The following is a 5000-nucleotide window of genomic DNA, read 5'->3' as shown; positions in this document are numbered from 1 at the left end:
GCATGTATTAGCTCTAGAATTACCACAGTTATCCAAGTAACGTGGGTACGATCTAAGGAACCATAACTGATTTAATGAGCCATTCGCGGTTTCACCTTAATGCGGCTTGTACTGAGACATGCATGGCTTAATCTTTGAGACAAGCATATGACTACTGGCAGGATCAACCAGGGAGCTGCGTCAACTAGAGCTGAGCAGCCGGCCGCCCGGGAGTGTGTCCCGGGGGCCCGCGCGAACACGCAAGCGTCCGCTCAATTATTCTGCAAACAGGAGGAGGCTGAGCTCCCCTGCACAACACACCTCGAAACCCTCTCAGGTCCCGGCGGCGCGCAGCGCCGTCCTAAGTACTTGGTCGGGTTCGAGAGAGGCGCAATCGCCCGGAGTTAGGCGAGTAGACGCTTTAGGTGCGACCACCCGTGCTCCCAACTGAGCTTGCCGCTGCCGACAGAGGCCCGGGAGCGTGCTGTCGTGGCATTGCCGGCGGGAGACAACACGCGCCACCTACGGTGACCGGCAGCTCCAACGCCAGCGCCACAGAAGGACAAAAGCCCTACTTGGGTGCCGAAGCGAACTCTCCCAGCACAGCGCACGCGCCAACACGTCCGCACAGCTGCGATACAAACCACCTGCGAGAACCGCTGGGGCGACCGAGCAGCAGACGGCGTCGCGGCGCCGAGCGCCGGGCGGCGGCGCATCCTCAGCGCACAAAGTCCTCAATCGGACCAGCACACTGCAGATGGCCACCGCGCTTCGCACCGGGCCCGCGAGGACCTACTTTGGCCGCAAGGCGCCGCGAGCAGGGGGCGCCGGCGCGCAGCTGCGCCGCCTGCCGCGTCCGTCGGCCGGCGCGCCTGCCACCGGCCGCCCCCACCAGCCGGCTGTAGCGCGTGCGCCCACGCACCGCGCTGCCAGCACGCCGGGCGGCCCCCCCTCACCGGCCGGGGACGGTCCCACCCAGCCACCGCCGCGTATCGCCTCACACCCAGATCCCCTTTCACGTTCGTGGGCATGGTGGGTCCCCTTTCACGTTCGTGGGCATGGTGGGTATCCCTGAAACAACCGGTTAATAGCTCGACCGATCGTCGCCAACACTGATTCACCTCTAGCGAGAACAACCGCACCACAACGGGTTACCGGTTGTTCATTTGCGTAACGTCACCAGCAAACGTACACGTCCATCGCCATTTGCAACGAGTATTGCATGCCTGTGTCAGGTGTCACAACACACTACGTCTGCCCACATAGACGCAACAACATGTGCACGCCTAGAGAACACGTGGAAGGTAGACCCCGTACGTATGCGGTGTCCATTGCGCGAACGACTGTCAGCCCGCCTCTGCAGCATGTCGCAGATGTGGAACGCGGTGCAACATGCTATCACGGTGTGTGAGAAGAGACGACTACGTCCGAATACACGCTCCACTACATCAACAGACTGCTCATGCTGATCGCCATCCAGGGCGTCCGTTCCTCCCACACGTCTGTATGGCGTACCACACTGCAATCCAGCTCTTATAGGGAGACGACACGTAGCTGCGTGCACAATATTTGGACTGTATGGTCCGCCGTTGCTAGGCGCTGTCGTCATACGGTCACATGGGCCACGATGTATCATTCAGTACATACGGAGCAATGTGCAGTACAGTTTGTGGGTTTTGCGTACATCGGCGGACAGGTGACAGGCCGTACCACAACGTAGGCTGAGTACGTCGGCATGCGAAGGGCATTGAACATGCAAACTTCTCACCGACCAGCTTGCGAAGGCAGGGGGGAAGGGGGGGGGGCATGTACGTCCTGCTGCTATCCACACTACAGTGTATAGCAGGAGCATGTGGAAAGTCAGCAACACCTGCAAGGTGTTTAACATGACGCGATACACAGGGGACCGGGCAGTGCGAGTAGCGAACTATATTGCGAGGGTTGCGGTTAGGCAACACTACACTACTTTAACGGGTTGCATAACAATTACAGAGCAGGTTCAGCGACAACGTGCGTCAGGTTAAGGCGCAATATAGTTTAGGTTACGGCGCACTTTAGGTTAGGTTAAGGCACATTATAGGTTAGGTTAAGGCACAACATGGGTTACGTTAAGGCACAACATGGGTTACGTTAAGGCACAACATGGGTTAGGTTAAGGCACAACATGGGTTAGGTTAAGGCACAACATGGGTTAGGTTAAGGCACAACATGGGTTAGGTTAAGGCACAACATGGGTTAGGTTAAGGCACAACATGGGTTAGGTTAAGGCACAACATGGGTTAGGTTAAGGCACAACATGGGTTAGGTTAAGGCACAACATGGGTTAGGTTAAGGCACAACATGGGTTAGGTTAAGGCACAACATGGGTTAGGTTAAGGCACAACATGGGTTAGGTTAAGGCACAACATGGGTTAGGTTAAGGCACAACATGGGTTAGGTTAAGGCACAACATGGGTTAGGTTAAGGCACAACATGGGTTAGGTTAAGGCACAACATGGGTTAGGTTAAGGCACAACATGGGTTAGGTTAAGGCACAACATGGGTTAGGTTAAGGCACAACATGGGTTAGGTTAAGGCACAACATGGGTTAGGTTAAGGCACAACATGGGTTAGGTTAAGGCACAACATGGGTTAGGTTAAGGCACAACATGGGTTAGGTTAAGGCACAACATGGGTTAGGTTAAGGCACAACATGGGTTAGGTTAAGGTACAACATGGGTTAGGTTAAGGCACAACATGGGTTAGGTTAAGGCACAACATGGGTTAGGTTAAGGCACAACATGGGTTAGGTTAAGGCACAACATGGGTTAGGTTAAGGCACAACATGGGTTAGGTTAAGGCACAACATGGGTTAGGTTAAGGCACAACATGGGTTAGGTTAAGGCACAACATGGGTTAGGTTAAGGCACAACATGGGTTAGGTTAAGGCACAACATGGGTTAGGTTAAGGCACAACATGGGTTAGGTTAAGGCACAACATGGGTTAGGTTAAGGCACACCATGGGTTAGGTTAAGGCACACCATGGGTTAGGTTAAGGCACACCATGGGTTAGGTTAAGGCACAACATGGGTTAGGTTAAGGCACAACATGGGTTAGGTTAAGGCACAACATGGGTTAGGTTAAGGCACAACATGGGTTAGGTTAAGGCACAACATGGGTTAGGTTAAGGCACAACGTAGGTTAGGTTAAGGCACAACGTGGGTTAGGTTAAGGCACAACGTGGGTTAGGTTAAGGCACAACGTGGGTTAGGTTAAGGCACAACGTGGGTTAGGTTAAGGCACAACATGGGTTAGGTTAAGGCACAACATGGGTTAGGTTAAGGCACACCATGGGTTAGGTTAAGGCACAACATGGGTTAGGTTAAGGCACAACATGGGTTAGGTTAAGGCACAACATGGGTTAGGTTAAGGCACAACATGGGTTAGGTTAAGGCACAACATGGGTTAGGTTAAGGCACAACATGGGTTAGGTTAAGGCACAACGTAGGTTAGGTTAAGGCACAACGTGGGTTAGGTTAAGGCACAACATGGGTTAGGTTAAGGCACAACATGGGTTAGGTTAAGGCACAACATGGGTTAGGTTAAGGCACAACATGGGTTAGGTTAAGGCACAACATGGGTTAGGTTAAGGCACAACATGGGTTAGGTTACGGCACAACATGGGTTACGTTACGGCACAACATGGGTTACGTTACGGCACAACATGGGTTACGTTACGGCACAACATGGGTTACGTTACGGCACAACATGGGTTACGTTACGGCACAACATGGGTTACGTTACGGCACAACATGGGTTACGTTACGGCACAAATTAGGTTAGGTTACGGCACAAATTAGGTTAGGTTAAGGCACAAATTAGGTTAGGTTAAGGCACAAATTAGGTTAGGTTAAGGCACAAATTAGGTTAGGTTAAGGCACAAATTAGGTTAGGTTAAGGCACAAATTAGGTTAGGTTAAGGCACAAATTAGGTTAGGTTAAGGCACAAATTAGGTTAGGTTAAGGCACGATATAGGTTAGGTTAAGGCACGATATAGGTTAGGTTAAGGCACGATATAGGTTAGGTTAAGGCACGATATAGGTTAGGTTAAGGCACGATATAGGTTAGGTTAAGGCACGATATAGGTTAGGTTAAGGCACGATATAGGTTAGGTTAAGGCACGATATAGGTTAGGTTAAGGTACGATATAGGTTAGGTTAAGGTACGATATAGGTTAGGTTAAGGTACGATATAGGTTAGGTTAAGGTACGATATAGGTTAGGTTAAGGTACGATATAGGTTAGGTTAAGGTACGATATAGGTTAGGTTAAGGTACGATATAGGTTAGGTTAAGGTACGATATAGGTTAGGTTAAGGTACGATATAGCGTAGGTTCAGATACACATTGTTGTAGGGAAAGGTGTATTGGGGGGGGGGGCGGCAGGTTCGTTGATAGTGATTATCGTAATTGGATGCCTGCGGTATTATCCGATTTGTCACGTCAGGATGCACTTTTGGCTCATGACAGGCGGCGCTCCGATTCCATGGTTGTGGCAGATCTGTGTCTTTCATTCCTGCCATTGTTTGTGTGCTGTGACAGGAGGCAGTATTGTGATGTTGGGTGCACCACTGTGTAGGACATGTGTGGGTGTTCGTGGCTTAGCTGAGCAATGTGCGGATGTCGGAAGGGTGGGATATTGTGTTTTCTGGGTGGACCTCCCGGTCTGGTAATGATAGTGTGGATTGTGTCATGTGGCGGAGAGGATGCACTGGATGTTCTTCCATGCTGGTGGTTAGATATTGTGTGTGATAAGAGAGTAGTGTGTGATAAGAGTGTCTGGCTGACGTGTGGTTCTCATTGTGTGCAGAGTCTTTCAGCATGTATAGGGACGGTTGTATATATTATCTGTATTCTGATGGCTCTGCATCTATTACTAATCAGTGCCGTGTATACGGTTACTCTAGTTCCAGTCGAAACTGTTCTATCTCTGTACATTAGTGACACTGCGGCTCCACTATGTTGCCGCCCCTGTCGGCCGT

General features: G+C 51.1%; 1 non-coding gene across 1 annotated transcript in view; it reads right to left on the bottom strand.

The window, feature by feature from the left end:
* Nucleotides 1–174, bottom strand: part of LOC126429260 (small subunit ribosomal RNA) — a 1909-nt gene extending 1735 nt beyond the window's left edge. Inside the window, exon 1 of the ribosomal RNA XR_007576906.1 lies at nt 1–174. This exon is cut by the window's left edge and continues 1735 nt beyond it. This is a non-coding gene — a ribosomal RNA (small subunit ribosomal RNA).
* Nucleotides 175–5000: the final 4826 nt, after the last annotated feature.

The sequence above is a fragment of the Schistocerca serialis genome, unplaced genomic scaffold, assembly GCF_023864345.2.
Source record: "Schistocerca serialis cubense isolate TAMUIC-IGC-003099 unplaced genomic scaffold, iqSchSeri2.2 HiC_scaffold_1014, whole genome shotgun sequence".
Classification (NCBI taxonomy): Eukaryota; Metazoa; Arthropoda; class Insecta; order Orthoptera; family Acrididae; genus Schistocerca; species Schistocerca serialis.
The sequence above is the reverse complement of the archived record's forward strand: the minus strand, read 5'-3'. Positions and strand labels throughout refer to the sequence as shown.